This window comes from Bufo gargarizans, chromosome 4 (genome assembly GCF_014858855.1).
Source record: "Bufo gargarizans isolate SCDJY-AF-19 chromosome 4, ASM1485885v1, whole genome shotgun sequence".
NCBI classification, from domain to species: Eukaryota; Metazoa; Chordata; class Amphibia; order Anura; family Bufonidae; genus Bufo; species Bufo gargarizans.
The window spans coordinates 340,089,031-340,106,370 of NC_058083.1; positions in this window are offsets into that span (position 1 = coordinate 340,089,031).

The following is a 17,340-nucleotide window of genomic DNA, read 5'->3' on the forward strand; positions in this document are numbered from 1 at the left end:
GATTTTAGGAACCAGATGATGGAAAAAGATGCTTGGTCGGTCCTCTTACTTCAGATTTGGGGCACTGCACATAAGGCTTGCAATGTACTGTGCCACCAGATATGAGTGGTGTGTTTAAGTAGTACTATTCCTATCAGTTTAATCCCTGTTACGTCCCCTATCAGGGGCCGGTCTATGGAATAGATTTTAGGAACCAGGAGATGGAAAAAGACGCTTGGTCGGTCCTCCTACTTCCAATTTGGGGCACTGCGTGTGCACCGTGTAATGTATTGTGCAATTCCAATATGAGTGGTATGTTAAGTAGTACTATTCCTACCAGTTTAATCCCTGTTACGTCCCCTATTATTATTATTATTATTATTATAAGGTGTGTTAAGTAGTACTATTCCTATCAGTTTAATCCCTGTTACGTCCCCTATCAGGGGACATGTGTGGAATAGATTTTAGGAACTGGGAGATGGAAAAAGATACTTGGTCGGTCCTCTTACTTCCAATTTGGGGCACTGCGCGTGCGCAGTGTAATTTGCTGTGCAATCCCAATATGAGTGGTATGTTAAGTAGTACTATTCCTACCAGTTTAATCCCTGTTACGTCCCCTATTATTATTATTATTATTATTATTATTATTATTATTATAAGGTGTGTTAAGTAGTACTATTCCTATCAGTTTAATCCCTGTTATGTCCCCTATCAGGGGCCGGTCTATGGAATAGATTTTAGGAACCGGGAGATGTATTGTGCAATCCCAATATGAGTGGTATGTTAAGTAGTACTAAGTAGTACTAAGTAGTACATTCCGGAGCATGGGAGCGTCGGACGTCTTACGCTAGGCTCCGCCCCCTCCGCTGCCCCGGCGCACTGGCTGCTCGCCGCTCGCTGCTTGACACCTGCTGACTGCCGGACTGTTTTGAGATGGCGTCCGTGAGTGTCGCCGTCTGTTCCAGAGGTCCTGGACGCTGATCCTCGTCTGCCTTACCTTACTTACTTTGAGAGGTTGATCCTGCCCGTTGTACCCGAAGAGGGGTTCCCCCTGGTCCCTGGTTCCTGCTTGCTGCTGCCGCCGACGCCGAGGTGCACACTCGCTGCTGGTATATCCACTGTTGTTGAAGGTCTGCTGAGTGGTGAGCCTTGTGACCGGAGTGAAAAAACCGGAGTGAAAATTCGCGGAGGTGACTGTTTGTGGGGTGGTAGCTGGATTTGGCTCCCCCCCGGTCTCCACATGTAACATATGTTTAAACTCCAACTTGTATGTTTGCTGCCGCGGCGACAGTGGGTAAGATCCCGTGATTATATCTGATTGACGGATAGTCGGCCCATTGCTGCGGTTTGATTATTGCCGTACAGTTTGAGGCCGCCACCGATTGAATGGTAGTGGGCGCCGATACCTGCTTTGAGACACCGGCAGGTATTAGAGGCGCTCATGGAGCATGGATCTGCACTGGAGTGAATAGGAACGTGGAGAGAAAGGGAGAAAAAAAAATGGAGAACGTTGGGGTCTGAACCCCGGGTTATAACCCCTTACAACCCTTTTTGAGATTTTTTTAAGTATTAAGTTAAACTAACCCTATTGGACTTCCTTGAACTAACTAACTTTATTTCCCCTGCTTCCCCCGGCACTGTCTGTTTGGGGGTGGAGGGGGTAGTCGCTAGACTATGGTCAAATGTTCAGAAGAACCTCCTCCCCCCTTAGGAATGGATAATCCTACTAACATTTGACTTTTCTAATACTTCCACCCTTAACTCTCCGCTGGATTAAAATTTGGACTAACAGACTACTATTTTTACCTACTGTTTTTTTTTTCTCTATCTTATGTTGAAGATTTAACAGACAAGTGGATACTAACAAAGTTCTGTGTTTTTTTCCCTTAACGTTAGAAGTGACTTTGCGTGTTTCTACGGAAAATAAGGACAGCACCTTTAACTTTGGACGTTTTTGTTATTTATTTTGATCTGGTTTACCGTGACCTGTTGTGGGTGGGCTGACGGGAGGCAAGTAGGGGAGGGAGGTAAGGAGACCCCAAAATGCCACCCAAGAAAGGCCCTACGGGGGGTAGCAATAGGAGATCAGTTACGGTATTGGAGATTGGGCCCAAACAGCAGGGCTTAAATAAATTTTTAGCTCCAAACTCGCCTGGTTCTGGGTCCCCACAAAGGGAGAGAAGGATAGAAACAGGGTCTCATGATTTGGTGCAGGATAGTGGGATTCTGGGGGGGGGGGGGGGAGAAGGGAACAGTAGCTGCATTCACAGAAACTGATGCAAAGATGATGAAAGACATACTTTGCACTGTCTCGAGGATGGAGAACCTAATGGGGAATATGGTGACCCAGATCGGGGCAGTGCAAATGGACGTTAGTGTAATACGGGTTGAGATGGAGAAGATAAGGCAGCGCCTACATGAGATGGAGGATAAGGTTCCCGTTTTGGAACATTCGGTACAGAAATTGGAGAAAGAGGTGGTTCTGTTAAAGGAAATGAATACTAGGATGGAACAAAAAATAATAAGTCAAGAGGATAGATCAAGGAGATCCAATATAAGATGCATAGGGATCCCAGAGCGCGTAGAAGGTGACAACTGTACCGAAAATATGGAGAGATGGATAAGGGATAATTGTACGGAAGGTGCTCTATCTCCATTGTTTGCTATTGAAAGAGCGCATAGGGTCCCTACAAGAAAGAGGGTTCCAGGAGAATCTCCTAGACAGATATTGGTTAAATGTCTATTAGGCAGGGACCGTGATAGAATATTAACCGATGCAAGAACCTCCGAAAAGTACCAGATACAGGGTGTAAAGATAAGGTTATTTTCAGACTATTCTGCACATACTAATGCTCACAGGAAAGAGTATATTGTTGTTAAGAAAAGATTAAGGGAAGCAGGTTTAAAATATAGTCTACTCTTTCCGGCAAAATTAAGGGTGGAATATAAAGGCAGGACTGTTTTCTTTCAGACTCCGGAGGAGGTTAGCGATTGGGCTGATGGGGAGGGCCTATGAGGCCGGGGGATGCGGAGAGGGAAGGAGCTAGTATGCTAAGTTATGGAGTCGCCCCGACTGCTGGATAGCAGGGAGGGGGGCTATTTAGGATGGGAGGGTGTGGGTGGGTCGAGGGAGAGGGAGACGTGGTGGTTTTTTCTTTTCTTTTTTTTTTTTTTCTCCTCCCCCCCCCCTCTGCTAGATGGTTAGGATTGTTTCGCTGAATACGAGGGGCTTAAGGGAGAGAGTGAAGAGGTATGCTATCCTTGAGTGGATGAAGAGGTTTCTGCCAGCCATCATTTGCCTACAAGAGACACATCTGGATAAGGAATCTTTAAGATGGTTGCAGAAGAGATGGATAGGGGAAAGTTACCATTCTGTATACACTACTTATTCAAGAGGGGTCTCAATTTTGATCCATAATAAAATAAAATTTGAATGTCTGACGTGTGAGGCCGATGACTGTGGCAGATACCTCTTCTTATATTGTAATATAGAAGGGGTTAAAATGGTAATTGCAAACATCTATATTCCTCAACCGTATAAGTCAGAGATCTTATATCAACTGTATGGATTCATGCTGGATAGACAGGAAGCTATAATGATTGCGATTGGAGACTATAATGCAGTAATGGATCCACTCAGGGATAGAACCTCTAGCAGAGGGGGAAGAACACAAAAAGTAGATTTGTATAAATTAGCCCATGAATTTAACTGGATTGACGTTTGGCGCCTCCAGAACCCGGATGAAAACATGTACTCCTGCTACTCCAAAACACACCAAACCTGGTCTAGAATAGATATGGCCCTGGGAAATAAAAATCTGTTGTCCTATAATAGGATTAAAATAAAGTATCTCCCCATGGCTCTATCAGATCATAATGCCGTGGTAATGGAACTAGATTTGAATAAAAAGAAGGCCTCACTACCGTTTAAGTTTAACTCCCATTGGTTACCAATGATCCCAGATAAAGAAAGCATAATGGAAGAATTAAATTTTTTTTTTAGGGAGAACAACTACTCCGCAAGTAGGTTAATTGTCTGGGATACGGCTAAAGCATATCTAAGAGGATTGCTTTGTAAAACAGTGAACCACTGGAAAAAAACTACCAGGGAAATGGGGATTGCCTTGGAAAAAAAAGTTCAGGAATTAGCAACAACATGTATGAGATATCCCACTGACTATAATAAGAAAATATGGGAGGAAGAACAGGAAAAGTTAAAGGTATATCATATGGAGAGAAGTAGGAAATAATTAATTTTTCAAGGTATTCGGTTGGCCACAGAGGGAGAAAAAGTTGGTAAAATCTTGGCAAATATAGCAAGAAACCAAAGAGAGAAATCCTGGATAGGGGCGATTAAAGATAAAATGGGTGAGACAATTAATACTCCAGAAGGAGTTAAAGAGGTGTTTCTAAAATATTTCCAGGAGGTATACAAGTCTAGGGCACAATATTCAAAACAAGAATTAGACTTGTATTTAGATCAGATTCCTCTTAGGGAGATATCCCAGGCCCAAAAGATATTTTTAGAAAAAGAAATATCAATTGCAGAAATAAATAAGGTCTTGGGGCATGTAAAATCTGAAAAGGCACCAGGATGTGACGGGCTCCCTTTTAAAATTTTTAAAATTTTTTCCCAGGTGTTAGTACCTGAATTAAAAACAACATTGGACAAGGCTAAAAAAATTGGGGACCTACCAGACTCTATGAAAGAGGCAATTATAACACTAATTCCAAAAAAGGGCAAAGAACAACTAGACCCGGGATCATATAGGCCAATATCACTTTTAAATACCGATGTTAAAATTTTGGCAAAAGTTTTGGCCGATAGACTCTCAAGGGTGGTTAAGGGTATAATAAACCTAGATCAAACAGGTTTTATACCGGGTAGAACGATATACTCAAATATAAGAAGGTTGTATTTAAATATTGAAGCTAATAGAACAGAAGCGGGGGAGAAAGCCGTACTATCATTGGATGCCCAAAAGGCATTCGACTGTATTGAATGGGAATATCTATGGGCAGTATTAAAAAGGGTCGATATAGGGGAAGGATTTATAAGATGGATACAGTTAATATATCAGGATCCACGGGCCAGAGTGATGGTGGATGGGAGCTTGTCCCTGCCCCTTACCCTATATCGGGGTACTAGGCAGGGATGCCCTCTCTCTCCACTATTATTCGCTATTGCGATCGAACCTATGGCATGTATAATAAGAAATGATAGGGAAATTAACGGCTTTCACTATGAGGGTGGGGAAGAAAAATTGTTAATGTACGCGGATGATATTTTATTATTTATGCACAGTACTGGAGACCAGTTTAATAGAGTTATAGATATAATAGATAAGTTTGGTTGTTTTTCTGGATTAAATATTAATTGGGGGAAATCATATATGTTGATGTTGGGAGATGCACAACCACAGGGGTCTTTAAAGGTGCAGGTGTTGGGAAAACAAGAAAATTTTAAATATTTAGGGATACAAATCTCCAGAAACATAGGAGAATATGAAAAATTAAATGTACTTCCCCTAATAAAAGAACTTAGGGCCAAAATACATGTCTGGCGTAGATTACCAATTTCAATACAGGGTCGGGTAAACTTAATAAAAATGTTTTTTCTCCCTAAAATATTATATGTCCTTCAAAATGCCCCAGTCAGGTTGTCGCAGGATACCTTTAGATTGCTTGATAGGTTAATGGGAGATTTCCTTTGGAAAGGTAAGATTCCCAGAATAAAGAGAGAGATACTTCAGCTCCCAGTGAGAGAAGGTGGACTCGCAGTTCCGAATTGTTTTTTTTATTATATAATTACACAATATGGTCAAATAAAGAGTAGTTTAGATGGTTTGGTGGGTAGTCAGGTAGTAAACAGACTGGGATGGAAAGAAGAATGGAACTTTTTAGAGGTCTTGGAATCGGGTACACTGGGGAGAAAAAATATTGGAAATAGAGTCTTAAACTTAATGGAATATATATGGGTGGAGATTAAAAAAATATTAGAGATTAAAGGGTTTTTGCAATACACACCTATATGGAAAAATATTAACCTTAAGGAACTGCAGGGGATTAAAATGTATATAGACTGGGGAAAAAAATGGGATGAAATACTTAAATCAGATATTTGAACAGGGTAAATTGAAAGACTTTAATACAATGGTTAGAGAGTTTGGTATACCGCATAAGGACATATATAAATATTTTCAGCTTAGGAATGCATTGAGGTCAGTTATGCAAGAGGATAAATATAAGATGGAAAGATCTGAGCTATTACACAAATTTACTAATCTGGGTGAAAGAGGAGGAACAACGGCAAAAAGATATAAGATACTGATGGAGGAAAAAAAGAAACGGGTCACAATATTAGCTAGGAAAAAATGGGAGAATGAACTGGAATTCTTTACGGAAGAAAAATGGAACGATGCATTAAAGAATTATTCTCGAGTCTCAAACAGGGGTTCACATAAGATTTCACAATTTTTTGTGGTCCATAGGTTGCATAGATCCCCATGGATACTGAAAAGAATGGGCGTTAGAGCCTCGGATGATTGTGTAAAATGTGGGGGAGAGAGTGCTGACTTAATGCATTGCTTTTGGAGATGCCCCAGATTGTTTAGATATTGGACAGAAATAACAGATACTATATATCGAATTTTGAAGGTTCAAATATCAGAAGATCCGATGACGTGTATTTTGGGGGCAACCGAACACCTGGGTCTAAACAGAGATATAAGTACGGTCCTTAGTAAGGTTTTATTTCAAGCTAGACTCTTAATACTTAAGAAATGGGTAGGGGCCGACCCTCCAACAGTTCGGCAGTGGAGAAAAGCAGTAGAGGACTTGATTAAAGAAGAACGGGTGATGGCGGGCCATAGTAGAAAAGGAAAAACTACGGATGAAATATGGAAGAGGTGGTTACTTTAGGGCTGGATAGACGTTTTTTTTTGTATTACACGTCTCCTTCTCCCCCCCGCCTAAGGGAGGTGGGAGGGTGGGTAATTTGGGAGTAAAAATATTTGGGTATGTACAAAATTAGATTGGAATGTTTTTTTTCATCTTTTTCTGATGGCTCAAAAAATTTAATTTTTATCCAATCTATAGATGAAGTTTTTTGAGATGATGGCAATAAAGAGATATTTTAAAATAAAAAAAAGTAGTACTATTCCTACCAGTTTAATCCCTGTTACGTCCCCTATTATTATTATTATAAGGTGTGTTAAGTAGTACTATTCCTATCAGTTTAATTCCTGTTACGTCCCCTATCAGCGGATGTGTATGTAATAGATTTTAGACAACCGCTAAGAGTTGTCAATAGTTGACACACTCATGACATAAATTTTATTCTTTTATGCGTCAATCTTGGTGTAGTGATGACTGTGCTCGTGTGCACATTTGGGAGATTGCAGGCGATGTTTTTTTTTTCAAAGCCTATGGTCGTGCTGAGATAGTTCAGTGACAGTTAAGTGACCCATAAAACTATGATTCTGCAGTGTGGGCCCATTGTTGGCCTAGTAGGCTTTAATGATCACCTTAGATGATCACAAAGAAAATTAATGTTTTTTCTATGCACAATTATCCAGCCGATCGCTTTTGGTCTGATCATAATGAGGCAACGGCCTTATCATCTGGGGTGTGGCAACATTGCCAACATACTCATAGAGGTGGTCGCTTCATTGTGATACGCAAGCCCCTTCACCACAACAAGGTAACGATCACGAAGGGGAATTGACACATGTATGTGCTTTTTTTTTTGTTTGGTTTTTGCAGCCACAGTGCAGCACCAGAGGCCAAAAAAATTAGGCATGTGTACATGCATGAAAAAATAGGTATTGTTGCAGCCGCTGATAATTTATGTTTTCCAGGCAGAAAGTGCCCTAAATCATTGCGGCTTGGACCCTAGTTGGTGCCGGAAAAGTCACGCAAGTCATCCGGCATTCAGAGATAAAATACAGCAGCGTGTGGACCATTTTTAGCCCAAGGCAGCTCATCTTATCAGGCCTTTTTTAGTTGAATGTATCGCCCACTGTCAGTCCCTTCGGGATCCATCCTTCATTCATCTTAATAAAGGTGAGGTAATCTAGACTTTTTTTTTTACCTAGGCAACTTCTCTTCTCAGTGACAATACCTCCTGCTGCACTGAAGGTCCTTTCTGACAGGACACTTGAAGCGGGGAAGGCCAGAAGTTCTATCACAAATTCGGATAGCTCAGGCCACAGGTCAAGCCTGCACACCCAGTAGTCAAGGGGTTCATTACTCCTCAGAGTGTCGATATCTGCAGTTAAGGCGAGGTAGTCTGCTACCTGTCGGTCGAGTTGATCTCTGAGGGTGGGCCCCGAAGGGCTGTGGCGATGCGTAGGACTTAAAAAGCTCTGCATGTCCTCCATCAACAACACGTCTGTAAAGCGTCCTGTCCTTGCCAGCGTGCTCATGGTAGAAGGAGGATTACTTTCACCTCTTCCCCTGTTAGATTCCCGTTGTGCTGTGACATTACCCTTATACACTGTGTAAAGCATACTTTTTAATTTATTTTGGAACTGCTGCATCCTTTCCAACTTCCGGTAATTCGGTAACATTTCAGGCACTTTCTGCTTATACCGGGGGTCTAGTAGCGTGGCCACCCTGTACAGGTCGTTCTCCTTCAGCCTTTTTATACGAGGGTTCCTCAACAGGCACGACAGCATGAAAGACCCCATTTACGCAAGGTTGGATGCCGAGCTACTCATGTCCTGTTCCTCATCCTCACTGATCTCACTGAAGGTCTGTTCTTTCCCCCAGCCACGTACAACACCACGGGTACCAGATAGGTGACAACGAGCACCCAGGGATGCCTGCTGTGGTTGGTCTTCCTCCTCCTCAAAGCCACATTCCTCCTCTGACTCCTCTTCCTCAGACTCCTCTTCCAGCGTTGCCGCAGGTCCAGCAAGCGATGCTGATAAGGCTGTTTCTGGTGGTGATGATGGTGACCACAACTCTTCCTCTTCACGCTCATCTACGGCCTGATCCAGCACTCATCGCAGGGCACGCTCCAGGAAGAAAACAAATGGGATGATGTCACTGATGGTGCCTTTGGTGCGACTGACTAGGTTTGTCACCTCCTCAAAAGGACGCATGAGCCTACAGGCATTGCACATGAGCATCCAATAACGCGGCAAAAAAATTCCCAGCTCCGCAGAGGCTGTCCTAGCACCCCGGTCATACAAATACTCGTTGACGGCTTTTTCTTTTTGGAGCAGGCGGTCAAACATTAGGAGTGTTGAATTCCAATGTGTCGGGCTGTCGCAAATCAAGCGCCTCACTGGCATGTTGTTTCGCCGCTGAATATCTGAAAAGTGCGCCATGGCCGTGTAGGAATGCCTGAAATGGCCACACACCTTCCTGGCCTGCTTGAGGACGTCTTGTAAGCCTGGGTACTTATGCACAAAGCGTTGTACGATCAGATTACACACATGTGCCATGCACGGCACATGTGTCAACGTGCCCAAATTCAATGCCGCCAACAAATTGCTTCTGTTGTCACACACCACTTTGCCGATCTCCAGTTGGTGCGGAGTCAGCCACTGATCCAGCTGTGCGTTCAGGGTGGACAGGAGTGCTGGTCCGGTGTGACTCTTTGCTTTCAGGCAAGTCAACCCCAAGACGGCGTGACACTGTCGTATCCGGGATGTGGAATAGCCCCTGGGGAGCTGGGGGTGTGCAGTTGATGTGGAGCAAGACGCAGCAGCAGAAGAGGACTCAGTCAAGGAGGTTAGCGAAGAGGATGGAGTAGAAGGAGTTGAGGAGGTGGCAGCAGGCCTGCCTGCAAGTCGTGGCGGTGTCACCAACTCCTCTGCAGAGCCACACATTCCATGTTTGGCAGCCGTCAGCAGGTTTACCCAATGCGCAGTGTAGGTGATATACCTGCCCTGATAGTGCTTTGCAGACCAGGTATCAGTGGTCAGATGGACCCTTGCACCAACACTGTGTGCCAGACATGCCATGACTTCCTTTTGCACAATAGAGTACAGGTTGGGGATTGCCTTTTGTGAAAAGAAATTTCAGCCGTGTACCTTCCACTGCGGTGTCCCAATAGCTACAAATTTTTTGAAGGCCTCAGACTCCACCAGCTTGTATGGTAAAAGCTAGTGGGCTAAGAGTTCCGACAAGCCAGCAGTCAGACGCCGGGCAAGGGGGTGACTCTGTGACATTGGCTTCTTACGCTCAAACATGTCCTTGACAGACACCTAACTGTGGGCAGATGAGCAGGAACTGCTCAAGGCGAGAGGCGGAGTGGCGGGTGGTTGAGAGGGGGCAAGGAGGACGGCAGTGGTTGACGTGGCTGAAAATGCTGGACCAGGAGGAGGATGGTGGCTTTGAGTTTGTGTGCTGCTTGTACTCATGTGTTGATCCCATAGTCGTTTGTGATGTGAGATCATGTGCATTCGCAAAGCAGTTGTATCTAGGTAGGTGTTGGACTTCCCACGACTCAGTTTCTTTTGGCACAGGTTGCAAATGGCATCGCTGTTATCAGAGGCAGACACACAAAAAAAAAATGCCACACTGCTGAGCTTTGCAATGACGGCATTCTGGTGGTGGCAACAGCATGCGTTGATTGGCGTGCTGTCTGGCTGACCCCGGGTGCCGATACATGCTGTCTGACTGTGCCACTAGCTCCTTGCGACGACCTCCCCCTGCTTCCAACTCATCTCCTCCTCCTCTCTGTCTCCCCATCTGAACTTTCCCCCTGCTCTTCTCTTCAAGCGGGCAACAACGTGGCATCCATGGACACATCGCCATCATCAACCGCTTCACTTGTATCTGACAACTCAGCAAAGGAAGCAGCAGTGTGTACAACATAATCACACCGTACGTCAATGTGTGTAATGCTGCCTGACTGAGACATATCCCTGTTATCTACATACTCTGGCAATAATGGTTGCGCATCACTCATTTCTTCCAACTGATGTGTAAATAACTCCTCTGACAGATCAAGTGAAACAGCTGTGGTGCTACTTTTCGAGTTCAGAGTACGTGGCCTCTGAACACTGGGCATTATTCTAGTGCCAAAGGGAATCACAGCACCACGACCACAACGGCCCCTAGTTGTACTATGCGTGCAAGCTACTGTGACACCAGATACGAGTGGCACTGTGCACTGGCAGAAGTTGGCAGAGTAGACGCTGTAGGCCTGAAACACACGCTTGCAGGCAACTGACTGCTATTCTATTACAGTAAAAAATGTATTTTATTTTTTAGATGTAATATACTCTGACACCAGATAGGAGTTGCACTGGTGACACTCTGCACTTGCAGGGCCTGAAACACACACGCTTGCAGGCAAGTGGGCAACTGACTGCTATTCTATTACAGTCAAAATTGTTGTTGTTTTTTTAAATGTAATATTGTCACGGCGGACAAGCACTCAGACACACAGAAAAACCAACAACCAGGCTCTGAGCGAGAAGCAGGGGAAGGGTCACCTCCTAGCTAATCCCTGACCTCTCTCCCTGCACTGCTCAGCTCACAGGCAGACCTTTGTGGTAGGAATGCCGTGTCCTCGTGCCTGGGCTAATACACCCTAAATTCCCTGAGATGGTGAAAAAGGGAAATAGGAGCAGCCTGCTCGCACAGAACCTGGATGGGAGAGAAGATACCAACACAACTAAAACAGCAAACAACAAGAACAGAAACCACACTTATCGTATCAGAGCTGGGACAGAAAACCTTCTTTCCTTCCTTTCTTGCTTGCTTCCTAGGCCAGACTGATTTCTATAACCCGCTCAGAGCACTGGAATTGAGAGCAATTTAAACTAATGACCCCACCCAGTGCACCTGATGGGAGGTGGATCCAGCACGACTCCAAAACCAGTGTACCAGATTCTGAAGGGAACCCCGAAGAACTCTAGAGTCGAGAACCCTGGAGATCTCAAACTCCAAATTTCCATCGACCAGAACAGGAGGAGGAGGCAATGGCGATGGTTCCACCGGTTTCACGTATTTTTTCAGTAAAGACCTGTGGAACACGTCATGAATCCTCCAAGTTTGCGGAAGATAAAGCCGAAACGCTACTGGGTTGATCACTGCAGATATTTTGTATGGACCGATAAATCTTGGACCCAGTTTCCAAGATGGCACTCTCAACTTAATATTTTTAGTGGACAACCACACCAGATTACCCACACACAGGTCCGGACCAGTCGCACGTCTCTTGTCAGCCATTCGCTTATACCTCTCACCCATCTTCTCCAAATTCCCTTGGATCTTCCGCCAGATGGAAGACAAGGCAAAAGAAAATCTCACCTCCTCTGTCATCCCAGAGGAACCAGTCCCAGAAAAGTTACCAAACTGAGGATGAAAGCCATATGCGCCGAAAAACGGCGACTTACCCGTGGACTCCTGCCTTCGGTTATTCAAAGCAAATTCTGCTAGAGACAAGAATGAGGACCAGTCCTCCTGATTCTCAGCCACAAAGCACCTCAAGTAGGTCTCCAGGTTTTGATTAGTACGCTCTGTCTGTCCATTCGACTGCGGATGAAAAGCCGAAGAGAATGAAAGTTGACTGCCAAGCCGAGAGCAGAACGCCCACCAAAACCTGGAGACAAACTGCGTGCCCCTATCGGAGACCACATCCGAAGGAATACCATGCAATTTCACAATATTATCCACTAAAATCTGCGCAAGGGTCTTGGCGTTAGGCAGACTAGATAAAGATATAAAGTGAGCCATTTTACTGAAACGGTCAACTACCACCAAAATTACTGTTCTCCCGGAGGAACTCGGTAGATCCGTGATAAAGTCCATAGACAAGTGCGTCCAGGGACGAGACGGAATAGACAATGGAAGAAATGAACCAGCCGGTCGAGTATGAGCAACCTTTGACCGAGCACAGGTTTCACAAGCTGCCACGTAATCCTCAATGCTCTTACGTAACCACCAGAACCTCCGGGACACAAGATCAAAGGTCGACTTACCACCAGGATGCCCAGCAAGGACAGTATTGTGATGTTCCTTAAATACCTTGTATCGCAGGCCCTCAGGAACAAACAACCTCCCTGGGGGACAAGAACCAGGAACCCCCTCCTGAGCTCCCAACACCTCCATCTCCAATTTGGGGTACAGAGAGGAGACCACCACCCCTTCTGCCAAAATCGGAGCAGGATCCTCTGAATCACCTCCCCTAGGAAAGCTGCGAGACAAGGCATCTGCCTTGACGTTCTTAACCCCTGGGCGCAAGGTAGCCACAAAATTGAACCTGGTAAAAAACAGTGACCATCTGGCCTGTCTAGGGTTCAGACGCTTGGCAGACTGCAAGTAAGCCAAATTCTTATGGTCTGTATATACCATAACGGGGTGAGACGCCCCCTCCAACCAGTGATGCCATTCCTCAAAGGCCAACTTGATAGCCAGAAACTCATCATAATTCCTCTCGGCGACCGAGAGCTTCTTGGAGAAAAAAGCACACGGGACCCATTTGCCAGGAGATGAACCCTGCAACAGTACCGCTCCAACCCCCACTCCAGAGGCATCAACCTCCACGATGAATGGCTGAGACACATCGTGCTGCACCAGAATGGGAGCAGATGCAAAATGCTCCTTAATAAGCGAAAAGGCCTGCAATGCCTCATCCAACCAGACAGAGGCGTCAGCGCCCTTCTTAGTCATATCCGTGAGAGGTCTTATAATGGTGGAATAGTTTGAAATAAATTTCCTATAATAATTAGTAAACCCCAAGAACTGCATCAAAGCTTTCTGATTCTCTTGTCGGTCCCATTCCAGAAGTCAGAAAGCAGATATCCCAAGAACGGAACCTCCTTGTCACAGCCACTATCTCTGGCTGTGACCTTCCGTCCTTGCTCGCTCGGCGCTCCTCGCTGAAGTTTCGTTTCTGTGTGTTATTTGTGGTTCTGTATGGGTTAACTCCCCTGTGTTCCTATTAGGAGTTAATCCTCTCTGTCTGCTCCATGGGTGTGGCCTCTCTGCTGCACCCATGGAACCTGTATATAAGGCTGAGGTTTCCTCAGTTCTGTGTCAGCTCTCCTGGTGTGTTGTCTTGTCCTGCTCCTTGTTTGTACCCACTCTCCCATGCTGCTGACCCATGGGATCTGTGTCTGTCTGTGCTCTGTGGGTTTCCCTACTTGTTCATTGATGTCCTCTTTCCTGTGTTTCTGTATCTGTTCTGCCAGTTATGTTTGTTACCTTGTGTGTATTCGTGTCTCTGTTCAGCAAGCCCTTGCTGCACCTTTCTTTGCAGCAGAGTGCCATGGGCAAGGCCATGCAGTTTACTACTGGTAGAGCAAGTCCTTCTCTGCTCATTGTCACTCCTGTTTCCTTGCTATGAACTCCTGCTTGTGTTATTAGTTGCCCTGTTTGTATTTGCCTGTCTATGTTATGTATGCCTATGTGCCGTCGGTACCTGTTGTCCATTCGTTCCTGCTGTCACTGTCTAGTTCACGCTCCAGAGTGGACCCTGGCAACTTCCTGCTGCAAAGCCTAACCCTACCATCCGGGGCCCTAGTGAATACCAGGAGTTGCTTAGTCACGCCCCTCTGGAGTATTACTAGACAGTGGCACAGTGGGGGTTTTCCTCCCACTGTGCGGATGGTACATAGAGCTCCCAATTTCTCTGTGTTTTCCTCCTTTGATTCTGTTTGTGCAATAAACCCTGTTGTGTCTGTACCTGATTTCCATTTGTTTATTGCTTGACGACGTGGAGGTCTCTCCTGGGACCTCCATTTCGTGACATTCCTGCACCGAAAATAAACATTTCTCCAATTTAGCATATAATTTATTCTCCCGAAGGATCGTCAAAAGTCAAAACCTGTCTCACATGATCCTGATGGGTCTTCAGATCAGGAGAATAAATTAAAATGTCATCCAAATAAACCACCACGAGCCTCCCCACCAGGTGATGAAAAATGTAATTGACGAATCGCTGAAATACTGCTGGCGCATTCGTCAACCCAAAAGGCATAACCAGATTCTCAAAATGACCCTCGTGCGTATTGAAGGCCGTTTTCCACTCATCCCCCCTCCTTGATCCTGATCAGGTTGTAGGCCCCCCTCAAATCTAACCTGGAGAACACCTTGGCTCCCACAATCTGATCAAAAAGGTCAGAAATCAAAGGCAGGGGATATGGATCCCGGACCGTAATACGGTTTCATTCCCGGAAATCCAAACACGGTCTCAGCGATCCATCCTTTTTTTTTACAAAGAACAAGCCTACTGCCACTGGAGCCTTAGATGGCCTAATATGACCTTTTGCCAAACTCTCGGCGATATATACTTTCGCATGCCCTCTCTTTCGGGTTGAGAAAGGTTGTAAAGCCGGCAATTTAGCCCCAGGGATGAGATTAACTGGACAATCATAGTGTCAATGAGGGGGTAATTCCTGAGCACCACCCTCTGAAAAGACATCCACAAAATCGGAGAGATACTAAGGTAAAATCGTAGTGGACACCCTAGAGATAGATGTTCCAAGACAATTATTCGAACAAAACTCACTCCAACCAATGATTTGTCTCGCTTGCCAATCTATAATTGGGTTATGTTTAATCAACCATGGCAACCCCAAAACTATAGGAGCTGGCAAATCCTTCATGACAAAACAAGAAATAATTTCAACATGTGCATCACCCACCCTTAAGTGAATACCATGAGCAATGTGAGTAAGACTCCTTTGAGAAAGAGGGGAAGAATCAATTGCAAAAACTTGAATCTCATTCTCTAAAGTGCAAGTACTTAGTCCTAGATTTTGAAGAAAAAGAGAGTCAATTAGGTTTACCCCAGCACCACAATCAAGGAATACTTCAACAAAAAAAATTCTTGACTCTAGCGCCACCACAGCTGGAAGGAGAAAACGGGAACTGCAGGGAGCTTGCATACCTGCCTGCTCCACCACACCATTCACACTACCAAGTGACAGGGAAGTTTTTTTTTTCTTTCTTTTTTACTTCCACCTGCGGTTTAACATAAGGACAAGCAAAAATAAAATGACCACTCTTTCCACAATAGTAACAGTTTGTGCAATTTCCTAAAGTCTCTACTATTAGAATGACAAGAAACCTGACCCAGCTGCATGGGTTCCTCCGCTATCCCAGAGTTACCTGTAACATCACCCGGGGAGGTAGTAAAGACGAAACCACTCGCAGAAGGGATCCCTTGCGCGGAGGGAGTCCTACACCTTTCTCTGATACGTCTATCTAACCGTACTGCTAAAGACATGGCATTCTCCAAAGAGTCTGGGTATTCATGAAAAGCAAGGGCATCCTTCAATCTCTCAGATAACCCTTGACAAAACTGACTACGTAACGCAGGATCATTCCACTCTGATTCCGTAGCCCATCTCCTAAACTCAACACAGTAAGCCTCTGCAGTATGTTCACCCTGAAATAAATTACGTAACCTCGACTCTGCCATCGAGACCCGATCTGGGTCATTGTAGATTAATCCCAGAGCCTTAAAAAATTCCTCCACCGACCGGAGGGCCCGAGAACTGGGTGGCAGAGAAAAGGCCCAGGATTGCGTGTCCCCTTTAAGCAGAGAAATGATTATTCCTATCCTCTGACTCTCATCACCTGACGATGATGGACGCAGCCAAAAATACAATTTGCAGGATTCTCTAAAATGGATAAAGTGATCCGTACCCCCTGAAAATAGATCAGAAAGAGCCACTTTAGGCTCCACACAAATTTGACCTACACCTGATGCCAGAGCATTCTGACACCGTGTGACCGAACCACGTAGCTCCGCAACCTCTAAGGATAGCCCCTGCATGCGGTCAACTAACGCTTCAATTGACGCCATCACAAAACCGCTGAGCAATGACAGTCAAAGTTTGGCGGGTTATAATGTCACGGCGGACAAGCACTCAGACACACTGAAAAACCAACAACCAGGCTCTGAGCGAGAAGCAGGGGAAGGGTCCTAGCTAATCCCTGACCTCTCTCCCTGCACTGCTCAGCCCACAGGCAGACCTTGGTGATAGGAATGCTGTGTCCTCGTGCCTGGGCTAATACACCCTAAATTCCCTGAGATGGTGAAAAGGGGAAATAGGAGCAGACTGCTCGCACAGAACCTGGATGGGAGAGAAGATACCAACACAACTAAAACAGCAAACAACAAGAACAGAAACCACACTTATCTTATCAGAGCTGGGACTGAAAACCTTCCTTCCTTCCTGCCTTGCTTGCTTGCTAGGCCAGACTGATTTCTATAACCCGCTCAGAGCACTGGAATTGAGAGCCATTTAAACTAATGACCCCACCCAGTGCACCTGATGGGAGGCGGATCCAGCACGACTCCAAACAAACACTAAACACGTGCTGCTATTCTGGCCGACCTCCGCACATAGTCAGAGCCGGGCATGACAAATATACTCTGACACCAGA